The sequence below is a fragment of the Desmodus rotundus genome, chromosome X (genome assembly GCF_022682495.2).
Source record: "Desmodus rotundus isolate HL8 chromosome X, HLdesRot8A.1, whole genome shotgun sequence".
In the NCBI taxonomy this organism is placed as follows: Eukaryota; Metazoa; Chordata; class Mammalia; order Chiroptera; family Phyllostomidae; genus Desmodus; species Desmodus rotundus.
Genome location: NC_071400.1, coordinates 83,531,292 through 83,550,202, shown reverse-complemented (window position 1 = coordinate 83,550,202; position 18,911 = coordinate 83,531,292). Strand labels below are relative to the sequence as shown.

At 36.5% G+C, this 18,911-nt stretch overlaps 1 protein-coding gene and 1 pseudogene across 1 annotated transcript in view; one reads left to right on the top strand and one right to left on the bottom strand.

The window, feature by feature from the left end:
• The window catches only part of IL1RAPL1 (interleukin 1 receptor accessory protein like 1), a 1,180,423-nt gene that overhangs the window by 649,788 nt on the left and 511,724 nt on the right, over window positions 1–18,911 (top strand). The window lies entirely within an intron of this gene.
• LOC112313221 (transcription factor SPT20 homolog pseudogene) lies at window positions 6,741–9,227 on the bottom strand (annotated as a pseudogene).

The window sequence follows — 18,911 nt, the reverse complement described above, 5'->3', positions numbered from 1 at the left end:
TAATAATCAAAGTAAACATGAGTGTGTGAGGTAAACCATTATGCTAATTGGCTGAAACTTTTTCAGCTTTTCTTTTTCATTTTAGATTATTAATATAGGTAAGAAAGTATGGCATGGAGCTGAGGAATCAGAAGAAAAAGCCATATCTGTGAGTTATGAATAATTCCAATATTAAAAGGCCATATTCAGTGCAGTACATTTCTGGAATTTCAAACAGGTATAGTAATAAAGAGCTGAAATTACTGACCTAAGGTCAGATAGCTAATAAATGGCAGAGCTTGGATTTAAGCACATCTACCTCACCTTAGCCCCATGCTCTAAACCCTTGAACACTCCCAATGGGAGATAGGGGTTTCCATGATTCAGGGTTTGGTAAATTGGCCAACTGTCTGTCTGAGAATCATGCTACGACTACAGGTTTTTAGGTTCATTTAAATGATTCTTAGCCATCAAAGTCTTGGGTCACGGATGGAGCAGATTTGTCAGGAAATAATTATAGGAGTCAAAATTTCAATAAAATTAAGTCCAGATTAATTGTACCTCATGTATTTCACTTTTTTATAGTTTTGTTTCCTTTTTGTGCACGAACACAAATTGTTTTAATATATTATTTCTGTCAAGCAAATTTTGTAACGCTTATTGTTATGTTGTTGTGTTTATAGTGTTTTGTTGAACTAAGGATTTTTTAAAATTTTAGTTTACCAAGCAAAACACTTAAATAAAAGTCTGAAAGCTTAACTTGTTTTGTATCTCAGAACTTTGGACAATGACTAGCACATAGTAGTTTCATGATAAATATTTTTGAGTGAACACATGGGATACATATATATATATAATTAATATTAGTTTGTCCATCAAATGGTTTTTCAACTACCACACAAAGATTTTAATTGGAAATTATTTCTTTTTTGAAGAAATGCTCAAATTCTAATACATCTTTCTCCTGAATAGAGTGTCTTCTAAAGCCTCTGATTGTTTAAGGCTGTTATTAAATATATATCAATAATGCTTAATGGAAAATCTATTAAATCTTAAGACAGTGATATGTGCCATACCACATAATGTTTTTCTCAACTGATGATGATAAAAATAGTGATTCTCAGAGATGGGAGATTTTACCATCTCCTAAACCTAGCTCAGTACAGCTGATTTCCTCCTAGATGTCAACTACCTGCTGATTGATTAAGATGGCCTCAGATGGAGTAACTGGGGTGGGGAGACTGGAATCTAGTTCTATGAGACTTTCTTTTTTCATGGGCTAGCTCAGGCATGGTCTCATGTCAGTAGCAGTGGAGCAACAAAGGAAAAAGGGATGTATATGTGTTTATTTAGGCCTCTGCTTAATGACTTCTAATATCCCATTGGCCCAAGCTAGTCGCATGGTGGATTCATAGGGAAGGTATGGACACATGTAAGAGTGAAGAACTGGGACCATTAATACAACCAACCCACCATACAAGCTTACTGACCTGAATCTATTCTCATAAAGTGTATCTGGCCTTTCCACTATAACCTTCTAATTCCCTACTCGGAACTAAATCCTAAATGACAGACTACCTTACACACACACACACACACACACACACACTTTATTTTCATCTTATCTTCTACTTTTTGCTAATACAATTCATTACCTAAAATATTCATTGCTTTGGAGACTGAGCAAAAGAATAGCTGGCTTTTAAATAGAAATATCACATGGTACTGACTTTGTGTTCAGTATACAAGACAACCATTATCTGCATGGCATTTATCAAGTAAAATTTGTGTATATAGATGTTTTATTTACAAGCATACATTGCAAGAAAAACACATATTTTAAAATAAAAATGAGCTGATCATTCAACAAACATTCTAGTCGTCTATTATAATGAAATTGTGTGTTAAGTGTCACTCTTAAAGCAATGCAAATGACATTTGCATATTATTTTAATTGCTTTGGATTAAACATTTAAAGATGAGAGCCAAGAGAGCTTATTAAGCTGAAATGAGGGCAAGTGATTAAAAAAGTGATACTATGTCAACACTACATCTGGAGGTCTGTTGCTATTTCCATTTTAAATCCTAAATTGCAATGTTTCTTAAAATTATTATCAAATGCCACAGAGTCTTTAAATACAATAAAAACAAAAAAGGTTAATGCACAAATGGTCCTTGATACATAACAATTTGACTTGGAAACCACACTAAAGTTTCTCTGCTTTGTTAAAATTTATTTGTTCTTAATGTACTAAACTGAGCTTTTAAAAGACATTATGTCTCATTTTCTGCTCTGTCTTTAGGGCTTTGACAAAGTGTGTCTTGTAATAGATACTCAGTAAGTATTTGTGAGTGAATAAATGCACGGTATGGCAACCCCATTACAGTTACCGTTAAGCATTTGAAGTGAGTAATTGAACACTGCTGGTTTTGATTGGTGGCCATAAGGAGGTCCAAGGGCTCTCTTCTACTCTGAAAACACTGTGCTCACCGGCCTTCTCCCTCTGCTTCGAAGAATCATCATTCATGATGATTCTTAAAGTCCTACAACCACCTACTTTGAAGTAGGCTTTGTTAAGTGGGACAAGTGTGAAAAAACTTAATTTGCAATTCAGGGGCTCTCCTTTTGGAATGTTTGATTTGGGGCATATATTAGAAACTACCATTTGTTTACTGTGTCCAGAGCATCAGAAAACTGATGCCACATCATTTAAAAAATCAACAATAATGCAGATACCAATTATTTGCCTTGGAAAATCAGCACCACTTCCAGGCAGTCCCTGTTGCTCACCAGAGTGATTTTGTGTCTGCAAGATAGCCCTGTACTGTTAGATCATCTAAAGCAGATCCTTTACATTTGATGAGAACAACCCCTTCACTTCAGTTATTCTAGAGAATTTATTTTATGGAATGTTTAAATAACTTCAAAAGATCTTCTTTGATCCTTGTTACTACTATGTAAAAACAGTCCTATTGAATAACTCCATTTTGCAGATGAAAAACTTGAGGCACAGAGAAGTTAAGTGACTTACCTATGGTTGACAACCAACTAGTAAGTGGCAGAGCCAGGTTTTGAAATTAGACAGCCTAGCTCCAGAGGGTTGTGTTCTCAACTACCCTGCTGTAAGTACGTAAGTGACTAAGGTTCCAGCAAGACCCCTGAAAATGAAATATTTGCATGCCACATCTGTTTAATTATTGTTGCTTTAAATGTTAATTGTGGTAATAAAAACCACAACATAAAATTTACCTCCTTAACCATTTTTAACTATACAATTCAGTAATGTTAGCTATGTTCACGTGGTTGTGCAATAAATCACTACAACTTTTCCATCTCACAAACCTGAAACCCTGCTCTGAGAAAATGACTCCCCATTTCCCCACCACATCTGCTTTTTAAGTCCTGTCATCCCAAGCAGAGCACCCCAATCTAATACTACTCCATCAGCCTATTATCATAGGGTGCAATAACAGGTAAACAGAGACAGGATAACATTGCTTTATTTGCATAGATTTAGTGTATGCCCTAAATTCAAAACTTCTAAGAAATACAAATGCATAAGAAATCTGGTGGTTTGAAATAAAATGAAGTATCTCAGTGATTTATCTTCTTGTTCTTCAGTGTGGTCTTGGAGTTTTACGAGTGAAGATTTTCCTGTTGGAGTCCATCAGAATGACCTATACCTGAATCATAATTTCAGGAATATTTTCTTGGTTAAAAGCCACAAAGACAAAAAAAGCTATATTTAATTTTCTTAGAAAATTAACTATTAGAGGTGTTAACTATTATTTAACTATTTAATAAAATAACTGATAATAAAATAATTATCTTGCTAAAGAGAAATCATAGTCAAATACTGGTAAAAGTACTATTATTTTATATATCTTATTTTTTATAATAATACTTCCCATTTAGTACTCTTTTGATGTTTTAAAAAGGCAGCTGTGACATTCAATGCAAAGTATTAGAGAATATAAATATATAATTATGTGAAGTTTAATCATTTCAGAAAAAGTACTAATCCGTATAAATGCCTGCAGTTATATAGTGTGTGTTTGAAAAAATAATCGAAAACTCTTAAAAGTATACTTATATTAATACATACTTTCAATTCATATTTCCCTTACATTTATTGTCATATTTGATTCACAAATAACCCTGTGAAATAGTATGAAATGCACTGTCATAAATACGGAAATAGAATCAGTCTCCAGAGTGGTGGTGCTGAGGCTGAGTAGTAAGTGATGAGCAGAGAATGGAAAGAAGTTCCCGGTTGAGGGTCTCCGCCAACACAGGAAATTTTGGAAGGACATGGCACACCAGGGGCGACAGTAGTTAAGTACTGCCAAAGACACAGATGTGAATGGGGAAGTGCTAGGAGATTTGTAGGAGTGAAAGGACAGATCCAAGTCAAAAAACACCTTTTTGCCAAACAACATAGTTTGAATTTGATTCCACAGAGTATGCAGACGCAGGAAAGGAGATGAAGCAAAGGAGTGTGACATGGTCAGAAATGTCACAGATGAAAATATTGTACAACAAAGTGTCAGGAGTCATTCTACTTCCAAATTTTGTATACTACTCACTACCTTAAATTGGGCGGTAGTTCAGCTGTTAAGAGAACACAAGAAACAAAACAGAAACAGACTCAGATACAGATACAGAGAACAAAGGGATGGTTGCCAGGCGAAGGGGATGTGGGGATGGGTGAAGAAGTGAAGACGAATAAAAAGTACAAACCTCCACTTATAACAAAGAAAGTCACAGGAATGTAAAAGTACAGCACAGGGGAAATAGTCAATATTATTATAATAACTTTAGAATTATTGTGGTTATGGCATAATAAGGAACACAAATTTCAAATCATTATGCTGTATACCTAGAACTAATATACTATTGTATGTGAACTATACTTTAACTAAGAAAATGAGAGCAGTACCTATAAAAACAGGGAGAAAAAGAATTGAAACTTTCAAATGAGTGATTGGCATGCCTGGCACTATTTCTAGACTGTTCTGTGTGCTAAATAGGAATGCTCAAAGGATCCTGAGTGTTGTAGGGATGGGGAAGTAGTATTGTCAAACTTGAATCTTTGATATAAGATATTTCACCCAGTCAGAATTTTATTTCATTGTGTTTGCTTTCTAATTCTAAATGTGAATGGGACAGACCATTAAGAATAAAATAACCAATAAAAAAGGGAGTCTGAGAATTTTTCTAAGTATCCCTCAAAGTCCATAAGTCAGAGTAGAAGTAGTTAGGGATGGTAAGGTTGTACGGATAGATTTTATGTTTTTAAAAATTATTTAAAATTACTTGCTAATTAATTCTATTACTTTGTGAATTATTCTAACACCAAACAGTAAGTGTTCTGATAGGCTGGGGAGATGATGAAGATCATCATATTTTGACATGTTAAGTGAAAGATGTTTACCAGTCATTAACAGGGGTACCTCAACTAGCAAATATTACGATCAAGTAAAGTCAACAAAATAACTATTTAACAAAAGATATTTAAAAAATTTTTTCAATATCTCATTCTTTTCAAGCAATCTCCAATTCCAGAAAGTCAGGAAGATAACATTTTTGAGTGATAGAAATTTTTACACTTGCATATAAAATATTTTTAAAGTATAATCTATGTTTGAATTTACTCAAATTTTTAGGGGGGAGAGAGGTTCAATATGGCCATTTAGTTTCTTACCTTACAATATTATCCTAAAATATACTGTTTAGAAGCTACAAAAGTCATTTTTAATTAACAGATATATTTGAAAATATTTTCATATCCCAATTATTCATACTTTTCCCTATAATTCCCTGTTGTAATGTGTTTCATCAGTTCATCTAAGCTTATCATTTTTCACTCACTGGTCCATTATAAATCAAGAAACTTTTTACCTTTTCTCTCTTGTGATTATTATCCTGTCTGATGGGGACAAAAATAATTGAGACAGAATAGAGGAGCAAGATGAATGGCAGACAGCAGGTACATTTGTATATTATGAAGTGTTTGCAAAATAATAAGCACCACATGAATAATGCATTTGAAGACTATTGTCTGGCAAATGATATTGAGTCATATATTCAAATCACCCCTCAATTACTGAAGAATGAATTACAAGTGCCTAATACATCCAGTTTTATTAGACAGAAAATTCACCATGTGGGGGGGACATGTAGACAGAATAAAAGGGCTACTTTTTGTTAATAGAGGATTAAAATCTGTCTATATATCTATCTTTATCTAAACCTAATCTATATTTATATCTGTATATCTATATATAAATAATTTCCTTACTTATTATTTTTAAGTCTAGTATTTTTTTAAGAATTGGGTTGAATTTTATGTAATGTAACAGAACCATTATTAGCACTAATATTATTACTATAGTTTATTTTCAGTTTAAATATTTGTTTCTTTCAAATATTTAATATTTTAGTAATTAAAATTAAATATATTTTAAAATTGAATATTTAATATACCTTATTTACATTAACTGATGATAAATTTAAGAAGTACATGTTTCTGTTTAAATAGGCTTAAGGTTAGTAAATTGCAGAACTGGGATTTTCATTTCATTCATAGACTATTCCTTATTTTCCCCATTAAATTATTTCCCTGTTTTTATTTTAAAAGCATAGGGTTGTGCTTCTGTATAGTTTGCACATCTAGCAATATAAAATATTGGGACATTAAAGATAAAAATGAAGTAAAAATTAAGAAACCCTTTGATTCAATGCTTCTATGATTTAAGACTCACGATTTAGGAGTGTTGGGTAGGCCTCTATTCATTTTACCTTTTGACTGGCTTGCTGTCTTCTGGCCTTGATGGGGCTGAGATCTCTGAGTTGCTACAGTTGGCCCAGGCACAGGGAGCTGCAAGATTCTCAACTGTACCTGCTGGGGCTGTGGCTGCAGCTGGAAGGCAGAGGGGAGCTGGACCCTTTGTTGGGGATGGCTTTGCCCAGGTCTTGTCTGGGTAGAGCCTAGGTGAGACCCCACCACTCTCTGGGGCTGCAGATTACTTCCAAGTCTTCTGGGGTTAGGGATAGGAGTTTTCTGAGCAGGTAAGATCCTTCTTTGATGGGTCGCACGTTGCATACTTGAACGCTGTGACACTGACCATTGAATATGACATATAGGTTGTTGAAGTTGTGGAATCAACTGATAGAACTGCTGAGGCCGCTGCCATGGCTGCAGCTGGGGCTGCTGTGGCTGCAGCTGAGGCTGCTGCCATGGCTGCCATGGCTGCTGTTGAGGCGGTTGCCATGGCTGCTGCTGCAGCCACTGCTGAGGTTGCTGTGGCTGGTGACGAGGCTGCTGCTGTTGTGGCTTCTGCTGTGGCTGTTGCTGAGACTGCTGCTGGGTGTTCAAAATGAGTGTACCTGGTGGAAGCTGAAGTAGTGTTATGGGCCTGACTTCTGAAACATTTTTAAAAGTAAATTGAATACCTTGTGAAGGAGTCTGTTGTACAGCAGGCTGTGTATGTGGTAGCTGCTGGACTTCTGAGCACGGGAGTTTGGGCTTGATTGGTACAGGAGCCCTGGCCCTAGCAGTAGAGCCCTTCTTGGAATTGGAACCTCTCACCACAGTCTGGGCTGCAGGAAAAGGGACTGCCACTTTGATAAAATTGGGGCCAGCATACTTAGCTTTGAGCTGGCTGGCCAGGGTTGTTTGTACTGAGCTGGCACTGCACAGGGTGGCTGTAGGAAGTGTGCTAACACGGTTCACTTTCACAGAGGATTTCTGGGGAAGACTTGGTAGCTTTGGAGCAGGGGCAGGAGATACTGATTTATAAAAGCTGCTTGCCTGCTGGAGAGTCAAACTGTTATTACCTGAAGAACTCTTTCCTGAGCTGGAGAGAAGACTGATGGGTGGAGGAGTGTACTGGACTCCCTCCTCCAGTACTGAAGACTGAACTGACATGTCCAGAGGCTGTGCTGCTTCTTTCTCTGGAGAAAGCTGGCTGAGAGGAGCTGAGCTGCTGGAGCTTGGTGACACCTGGAAGGCACATTCGGAGCTCAGCGGCTCCAGTTCCTGGAACAGACTCTGTACTTCCCAACTGTCCATGGTAGACTCGGGCATCAAACTATAGCAATGGTCGTCTCTGAAGGAGAGGCAAGGAGACATTGGTCTCCCACATGTGGCTTTTTTAGGTGACCTTTGTCCAGAGATAAGTGGATCACCAAGACACTGCATGAAGGTCAGCTCTGTTGTCTGGGACTGATCACCAGCTTCACATCCAAATAGAGAAATATCATCATTTACCCCATAGGCTGGCCAAACTGTTAGTTGTGGGTCATTGTATTTGACAGACCTCACCTCTCTAGCATATTTCTCTACATCCACCTCAGAAGGGACAGCCAAGTCACAGGGTCTCTGGTTCCACATATCCACACATTGTCCTGCTTTGGAAATGTTGAGGTCATCCTGCTCAGCTGCTTGACTTTCCTTGCTTTTCTCCTGAGGGGCTGGACTACAAGACACCTCCTGCTGCTCCTCTGGGGAGGCTGTGGAGTTCCTCTTGAAGTTCCTTCGCATTGCGGGTGTGTTCATCTTTTGCCTCTTACAGAGCAGCCTGTTTGCAGTGCAGGCTACTGATACAGAAGGATCAAGACACAGGGGTTCCGCTGTAGCTAAGATCAGCTGGCTCTCAAGTAAAAGTTTGTCTTCCTGGGTCCGTTCCTGCTTGTCGTTGGTTATGGACTGTACATCGCAGGCTAACGTCTGCATCGTTGGGCGTAGGAGGACGTGCCTGCTTTGGTAACCAGGGGGCTCCCGATTGCTGCCCTGCCTATAGTCCCGTACTTCTGCTATGACACACCCCTGGTGAAAAATGTTCAGCTCGGACTTTTCCAGGAGATCTACCAAGGCAGGAGGCAATTCCTCTGCATCCAGGTATTCTAGAAATTTCCTTTCTTCGTAAGGCAGTCGAATGGTCTCTGAATGTGGCTCACTTGGTCCCTTGAGCATCAGCGAATAGCCCTGGTTTCCTGGGTACAGGTTGACCACCAAACAGGGCAAGGGCTCCCTCTGAAGAAGCTTTTCTAACAAGTTCACATTGCTTATTAATTCCTCCGTAACCGCGGGCTCTTTTCCACATTCTTCGACATAGAGGTCATACAGTTTGTCATGGAGAGATTTCCCCCCACTAGAGGACTGTTTACGTTTAGGGGGTCTCTGCCGCGCACTTTCAATGACGCACTCCGCGGCATCCAAAGCTCGCTCTAAAGCTTTCTCCATAGTGGTACAAAACGGGAGCCCTAACGGAAGAAAAAACGTAAGGGCGCTGATGCACAGGGTGAATAATTTGTTTTAATATTAATATATAGTTATGTAAAACACCACAACTTCACAGTGATCTACCAATCTAATTTCAGTAAGGACACCAAGAAACCCGCCCCCAATGGAAAGCTACACACAATTCTTGTCAGTTTCTGAAAATACCTTTATCTGTACAGGCTCTGATCTGTCCGTTAGGGCTCGCCTTCCGTCCGTTGCCACTGGCTCAGCCCGGAGGCCACGCGGAGTACTCAGTCCACGCGGGGTACTCAGGTCACGTGGGGGTACTCAGGTCACGCACCTTTCTACGTGTGCGTACATTCTGTGAATGGCTGTTCATTGGTCCGCACTTCCTGTTTTGGTGTCTGCACTTCCTATTGGCAGTTGGACCAGGCATTCATGTCTAGTTCATGCAGTTTTACAAGATGATGACAAAAGTCACTTCTAAGGACTGATGCAGTGTCACCGTCCTCCCCACCCATTGTTTGTTTGTTGTTTTTTTGTAAAACAAAGAACAAAGGATAGAAAAAGTACAAAATATGACCTCTCCTCCTTCCCATAAAAAAATATGTATGTTCAACCAACACCTTCGTTTGAGAATGAATTATGAGGGGGTAATATGATAGGAATTCAGACAGTAGAACCAGTGACACGTGACTCGTCAAGGAGGAGGTGTTTCCCTGAGGACTCAAACAAGTAACAGATAATCACAATTTATAAATTTTGGGCAGAATGATAAAGGACAGAAAGTGCTAAGCAAGGGGAATAAGAAAAAGTTACCAAAGGATGTGACAGTTGCAGATGAGTACAAATTTATCAGACAAATAAAAGGGATCAAGTCATGCCAATTCTGCAGTTAGGACAGAAATATAGATGGAATTATAGATGAGGATGTTGTCAACATCTATTTAAAATTATTTTCCAAAGAGTTCCCACCAACCATCAGGCATATTTTGTTGTTATTCAAAATACAATTTACATAATGTTTATATAATGGGGATTTTAGAAGGCAGCCATTTTTTAACTTCATATTTCAAATGAAAAAACTGACATTCAACCAACTTAAGTAATGGTTTCAAGATTATAAAACAGTAAGCAGTTGAGGCAGCGTAGAAATCTAGTCTCTTACTCTAAAGCCTGATTCCACTTTTCTAAGAAAATACCCCTAAAGAAGAGGACCACTTGGAAACATTGATACGGAATATGGTGGCTGGTGTCCTACTGGGTATCCTCTTAGGATAATATGCAAATTTTGTAGTTTTTAAAAAATAATGTAAAGATTCATAAATGGAGAACATATGACAGCTAGTGAGGGGGAGATTAGGGATGGAAGGATTGAGCAATAAAGAAAAAGGACTCATGGACATGGACAACAGGGTGGTGATTGCAGGGGGTATAAGGGAACTAAATAGTAATGGTAAAATATAGTAAAGATTATATATTAAAAATAATAATTTAATGCTTTAAATTACTTATTTCAATGCGAAGCTGATCACCCATGAATATATGCCCTATCAGAACCAGTCAATGTAGTTCTGAAGTCTACATGGAAATGTCAACATCCAAGAATAGTGAAGAAGTTGTTTTAAATAATAATTAATGGCAGGAGACTTGCCTTCCCACACATTGTATCATTACAGTGTGTTACTGGTACCTAAATTTCAAGAGATATAAATTGGACAGTTTGAGATCTAAGAAGTAATTCCCCAAACATATAGGAGTTTGTTCTGCAATATGATACATACATCACATGTCAGTGGAAAAAAGACGAAGTTTTCACTCAGTGATTATGCTAACATAAAACTTGTAGGAAAGAAGAAGCTTTTGTCTGTTATCATTCATTTTATTTTCTTTTTTCTGTTTTTTTTTTTTTTACTTTATTTAGGTGGATGCTGGTTAACAACATTATATAGGTTTCAGTAGCATAATTCCACAACACCATCACCATTTTTCCCCTTTATACCTTCCCCCACCTCCTCCCAACCCCACCCTCAACAATCACCACACTGTTGTCCATGTCCATGAGTTTTTTCTTTTTTTTGCTCAACCCCTCCAGCTCCCCAACTAAATGGATCAATCATGAAACTATGAAAGTACTAGAAGAAAATCTTGGAGAATTTATATGTATATATTTAATATATGTCAAATATATTTATATATAACATATTTGCATGTATTTAATTATTAAATAATATTTATTCAAATGTTTATATCTTATATAAATAAAATTAATAAATGTGTTTTATATTATAAATATATATTAAATATATTTATATATGTAATTACAGAGTAGAGGTCTCTCTAGAAGACACATCTAGAAGTTATAAAATGAAAGATTGATATAATTATTACAAATAAATAAAAATATCCATGGCAAGCAATCAAAATAAAATTAAATGATAAATTGGGAGACAATAGCTGCATTATACTAAAAAAAGAGCTAATATCCTTAATATGAAAAGATCTTACAGTTCTGTCATGCTATTTTATGCTATATTTTGTGTTCACTTTTTTTGTTCCCATAAGTTAAGTTTATACTGATGCCTTTCTATAATCACTTCTAGTTCTCTCTTTTTTCTTATTTGGTTTTTTACTTTTATGTCAACTTCAAATAATATTTCAATTACCACCTATATGTTAATGAATCAAGTTAGTCTATATTTCTTTCTCGTTTCTCTTTGCATTTTTTAGTTGTGCCATCTCTACTTCATCACAGCAAAAACTTTTGTACATTCTTCCCTGAACCTTAATACTGGCTTTATGTTAGTACCAGATCTTCAAATATGTATGTTCACTACCAATATTTCTCCAAATCCTTGTATATCTTTTCATTGTAAAAGTCTCTATTTATAAGAAGGGTTCATATCTACAATATTTCCTGAGATTTTTTTTAAAACTTTTCTTGTTATAAAATCTTAGCTCACATTCTATTCTTCAGCTTTTAAAAAATTTTGCTCTGCTCTTGTTGCATTTTGTGTTTTCTTTTCTATATAAAATCTCGGCCATTTTCTTCTGGAGGTTCAGAGGACATTTTCTTTTTCAAAAAAGTGCAATAGCTTTACTGAGATATTTTTTGGAATTTACCATCCTTTCTCAGTTTTTCCAGGTACATGATTGGGTCCTTTTGACATGTAAATTCAGAGATTTTATTTCAACAAAGTTTTTTTTTTAATTTATGATCTTAATATATTTCCTCTGTCTCTTTGATTTACTTTTTTTCCTCCTTCGGGAAAATCAGTTACAAGTATGTTGGATAATTTGTTCCTATCTTTTCTACTATGTTCTTTCTGAGCGTTTTTCTTGTCTCTTTTCTATTCTATCCTTTATGACCCTATGCTAACTGTGGTTCCCCATGGGGAACTCTATTAGTATTGTATTGCTGCCATAACAAATTACCACAAAGTTAGTGGCATAAAACAACACCATTTTTTCACAGTTCTGTAGCTCAGAACACAGGGTAGGCTCAGTTTAGGGTCTCACAAGTCAAAAGCCAAGGTTGGCTGGGCCAGACTCTTAACTGGAGGATATATATATATAAAAGACCATATTTTTACCTATTAGATTGTCAAAGGTGAAAACACTTCATGGCATATCATGTTAGCTAATTGTGTGGGAAAACAGACGCTCAAAATTATTGTCAATTGGTCCAATTTCTATGGATGGCAAAGAGCCTGGTAATAGAAGATTTGCCCCTAGATTTGGCTTCAGGGTGGGTGGGGTTCATATGTGGGAATATTCCACCATTGACATATACTTATTGAAAATGTAGTCACTTTTTAATTTTTTTTCTAAAAAGTACAATATTTGCTCTGTTATTTTGTATGCTGCCAGCACACAACTGTTATCCATCAGTGGGAATAGCAATACTCATTTTGAGTAGCACTTGGTAACTTAAGAGCACTCAAGAGAAAATGAAGAGCAAGGACAAAAACTTAGAGAAATTCTAGCATGTAGCAGAAAAGAAGAGAATGAACAGAGGCACAAAAGGAAAACCAGGAAGAGGCCCTCTAATAAAATATCAAGATGAATGGATATAAATAACATTAAATGTCATATTGTGCTCAAGACAGCTTCCTATTGAAATCCAGGAGATTATTGATAACCCTAGTAACACCATTTCCTGAGAAATATCAGTGAGAAAATTCAGACCATAGTAGAGAAAGGATGAGCATATGTTGAGAAAGCAAGGAGAGCAGTTTATACTGCCACTGAAAGACTTGTATTAGTGAAAGGATAGAGGCAAATTACGGGCAGACAGAGAAGACACACTCGTACACACAAACATACAATACCTCTGTGCAAACTCTCAATAATGCACTAATGGATCAGATACATTTAACAGGTGTGATGATATTATCAGTACTTTATTTTGAAATTTTAGAAGAAGATGCAGGCCTTCATGAAGACTTTTATTTGACAAATAAGAAATGAACATGCCCAAAGCCACAAAAATTAATGACTTATGCATGTTATGTGCTTTGTACATTATAGACACAATAAACAGTCAATAATGACATCAGGAACTACAAAGTGAAATTATGCAGTGATACTTTTTATAATTTGGATTCCAAATAAATCCGTATCAGTAAAAGAAAAGTGAAGTCCAGAAGCAATGTAATAGCTTTTGCAAATTAGCCACCAAGGTAGTCAATTACAGTTGTATTTTACAAACTAGTGAACAGAAGGGATTTGAGAGTGGGAATGATTACAATGCTGCTGCATAAATTGTAGCTTTGAAAAAGCAGTCATGGAAAAGATGTCCAGTTAATCATTATGATATTTTCACGTGTGTATGAGGATAATTTGGGAAAACCCTGTATGTTAATAAGACTGAATATAATGGGGTTGAACTCACCTGTTCTATAAGAGTTCTCCCTTTTTTTCATGCTGTTACCTTAATGGACTTTTAAGGGAAAAGCAGATATTATAACTGGAAATCATGTATATAATAAGGCCACTTTCAATTCTTTTCAACAGTTACTTCATTTGAAAAGAATATGAGAAATAATCTTATAGTACTGACAGGAATGTAGCTTTGACAGCTGTCTGTTGCAAAGTCTCCTATGTAATTATTCCACCTCCCCTCTGGCTAGGGATAAGAGTTTTTCATATGGTCCCTTCTTCTGAAACTACTGAATTTCAAAATGTCTGTTCCGTGTACACAGCTATGGACATCTACCAATATTTAACTGAGCACTTTTAATTTTTTTAAAGATTTATTTATTTATTTTTAGACAGAGGGAAGGGAGGGAGACAAAGAGGTAGAGAAACATCAGTATGTGGTTACCTCTCCCGCACCCCCTACTGGGGACCTGGCCCGCGACCCAGGCGCATGCCCTGACTGGGAATCGAATAGGTGACCCTTTGGTTCACAGGCCAGCACTCAATCCACTGAGGCACACCAGCCAGGACTAACTATGTACTTTTAGAATGCCCTGGATGGTTGACCCATCTAAAATTAAGAAAAGAGAACAGAACTAGTAACAGACAAGCCCTGACTGATGGTGTTTATTTACTTATTTTTCCTCCCATTGCTACATGGAGGGATGCCTTCCACGTTAGGCCTCACATCAACTGCAGCTCTGTCTGGCAATAATATGAGACAAGTCTAACTGACCTTCACATATATGGGACTTCCCTTCCAGAAAGGCTGTTCTAGTCCTACTGACCCTTTCTATACGAATGAGAAGTTGAATCTGGAGAACAGAAATGGAAGAGGGCTATATTCTAGGAGATTAAACATAAAGAATTATGTGATTTATCTCTTTTATGAAGTGCTGCTAGAAAAGAGATTAAACTTTTAAAATGTGGTGCCTTCCATATTTAGCCAGTGGTGAAATATGATAAATAATGAAGAGTATGTGAACCATTGGACGTCACTGGGAAGATTCAAGAGATGCAAGGGAGGATGACGATCTAAGGGGGGAAACCATCACTGCAGATAACAAAATAGTAACAGTAGTAAAACATTATGTAACAGCATTTTCATTACAAAGTATTTTATAGCAGGATATTCTCTTGGGAAAAATCCAACGTTAAAGTCAGTTGGCAGGAGAGCATAGAAATTAGAAAACCTACTTATGGAATAAAGTGGTGAATAAGGCAGAGAAGACACCATCTCCCATGGTACTTACACGTTAAAGAAAAGATATAAAATCCAGAAACTATCAATTAGTGATAATGATAGGATAAATTCAAAACAGTATAGTATACTAAAACATTATAAACCTTTATTCTTATTGATTTTTGCTGTTAACTTGATTTTCTAAATGTTGCATTCATATAATATTTAACTTAACATTGAGTTTTTGGTCCCTGCTCACGTACTTCATACCTTTCCTGTTAGTGTAAGACTATAATGTGTTCAAAGAATTATAGCCATTTTGCTTGAGAAACTAAATGAATGGTGTGGGTGTTGGTGAGGTAGGGGAGACAAGTGGAAGAATAGATTTGAAGGTAAAAATGTAAGTTTATTCATGGGTCACATTAAGTCTGAAGTAATTTTTTAATATTTTAAATAGGTGTGATAAATAAGCAACTGGGTATAGAAATCTCAGCTTCAGAGAGGCTTTGGAGCTAGAAATACAAATACAGGAGACAAAACGTAGTGATGGTATTTAAAATGAGTGACAGGGTTAAATGAGATTACATAGAGGGAGGTTAAATGAGATAATGCCTATAAGGTTTTTGAAAATAATAGCTATATTGAGATATAATTTACATATGTAACCCACTCATATAAAGGATACAATTTAATATTTTTAATTGTGATAAAGTGTATATAACATAAAATTTATTGTTTTAACCATTTTTACTTGTACAATTTAGTGGCATTAAGTACATTCACAGTGCTGTGCGATCATCACCACCATCTATATCCAGAAATTTTTCATCATCCCCAACAGAAACTCTGTACCCATTAAACCGTAACCACCCACTCCTTCCTCTTCTGCAGCTCGTGTAATTGTTGTTTTACCTTTATCTCTATAAACTTGCTTATTGTAGGTACATAATTTAAGTGGAGTCATACAATATTTGTCCTTTTGTGTCTGACTTATTTCACTTAGCATAGTGTTCTCGAGATTTATCCAGGTTCTAGCATGTGTCAGAATTTATTCCTTTTAAAGGCCAAATAATATTCCATTGTGCGTATATGCAGTACCACATTTATACCATATTTTCTTTATCCTTTTAGCTTTTGATGGACATTTGAGTTGTTTGTACCTTTTGGCTCTTGTAAGTAATGCTAGTATGAACATTTGTATAAAAGTGTCTGTTTAAGCCCTTGCTTTCCATTCTTTTAGCTATGTACCTAGGAGCAGAATTCCTAGATCATATGGTAATTCTATGTTTAAATTTTGAGGACCCATCAGTCTGGTTTCTCACAGCAGCTGGCTGAACCATGTTACATGTCTACCAGCCATGTACAAAGGTTCCAATTTCTCCATATCCTCACAAAATTTGTTCTTTCCCATTTTTATTAATAGCCATCCTAATGGATTTAAAGTATTACTGTCCAAAGCTTTTTGCACAATGTTCTTCCCACCACAATTTCATCTCAATAGAATGTAAGCTCCATGTAAGCAAGTACTTTGCTGATTCACTACTTCATCCCCAGCTGGGCCAGGCCCATAGTCTTTGCTCAATAAATATGTATTGACAGAATGAATGAATTTTACATGCTCAATAAGTGATAGTTAACTCACTCCTTTAGTAAATAATAGTTATATATTCATTCCTGTATTACATTGAGCATACCCCGCTGGCCTTAATGGTTTTTTTTTTTTTTTAATGAAATGGAATGCCTTTGCTCTGAGAACTTTCAGAGGCAATATGCTGAATTTACTTACGTACAATGAAACTATCTCAAACCATAACAGGGAAAAAGGAAGTGAAAGTATTGAAAAATATGAAACTAGAAAGTGGTGGGTAAAGCAAGCAAGAAGTCACGTGTTACCTTCCAATTAGAGCGCTAAGCAGGTGCTATGAACATGTAGAGAGGTGACTGCAGTCTCTTCTTCAGGGAACAATTTTGGCTTTTATTTCCATTCCCCCAAACCTTTCTTGAGTGAGTAATCTTTTTTCCGGAAACAGACATCATTCTGTGTTTTCTGTCTGCAAAAATTGGGTTACTTTCTAGACCTGCTAAACTCTGGTTGTGGATGTTAACATCATATCTTTAAAACTACACTAATCTCCAGGGTTTGGGAATATTCCCATTTGTCAGTTTTATGGAATAGGTTAAGTTTTTGTCTTCTACATGTAATTAAGAATATGATATAAATGTGCATTATAATTAACATTATTTACTATCTTCAGAGTTAATTTTATATATTCCTGATACATTTTAAGAGGAAAGCAAAGCTATTACCAGGAAATACTGACTTGCAAAGTACAACTGAACAAAACATAGCCATTGTGACATTTAAAAAATATTTAGAGAAGTGTTAGTAGGAAATGAAACACCGATTATGTGGATTGTTCCCTAATATTGCCCAGATTTGGTTGACATGCAGCAGGGGAAAAGGCATGTTGTTTTGATTTTTCAAAAAAATTAATCTGACTCTAAAAAAGTCTGTTTGTGAATCAGGATAATTTCAGTGAACTCTGGTAGTTCTCTGTCTTCTTTAAAGATCAATATCCTTTTTCTCTTTCTCTGTTGGAAGTTTCCCTAGAATTTTCATTTGAAAATGAGAGGGTGGGGTGTAGGATTAGGTGAGCATCTGAATCCTAGCTCATCTATTCTGCACCCCATGTCCAGGAGCAAGATATAACAGAACCAGAACTATTACAATCACTTTAGAAAAGCTACGTGTGTGATGCTTGGAGAGAAAAAAGTGATTTGCAGCTGACCCTCATGTGGCGCACTCATTTGTCCTTCTTTCCCTTCTCTCTCAAATCAAGAAGGTCAGCTACCATTTGAAGAGGATCTATTGTATGCAGGGTGGGAGATGGATATATCAGGGGGTTACACGTGGCTGGCTGTTCAGGGCCCGAGAATCTTTACCGCGGTGTTGTGATTTTTTTGCCTGGCCAGGAAGACACATCCACTGTCAGGAACTGTGCACTGTGTCAAAGAAGCATCCAACAAAAGGGGGTAAAAATTACTACGGTGGGTGTAGGTGAGAGCTGTTTAGAGGAATTACCAAAATATATATATTCAGAACTGTCTAGCCAGTAGCTCATAGTTAACTCATTCATGAACAAACATCTATTCTGAGTGGTACTATATGACTGGCACCATTCTAGGCACTTATGAAAATCGCTAGACCTTTTAAGTCCGTAGTCTCAAAAGGCCATCACAGTGAACAAATTCTTGTAACAGATTATTCTCCATGTGCCAGCAGAAACTGGAGTGTTCCTAAGGAGATAAAGAATTTAAAACATTTTAATATATTTTAAGTATATTTTATTGATTATGCTCTTACAGTTGTCCCATTTTTTTTTTTACTCCCTTTATCCTCCTCCACCTGCACCCTGCCTCCTCTGCGTCCCCCCACCTTAGTTCATGTCCATGGGTCATACATATAAGTTCTTTGGCTTCTCCATTTCCTATACTATTCTTACCCTCCCCCTGTCTATTTTGTACCTGCCATTTATGCTTCTTATTCTCTGTACCTCCCCCCCATTTTCTCCCTCTCCCTC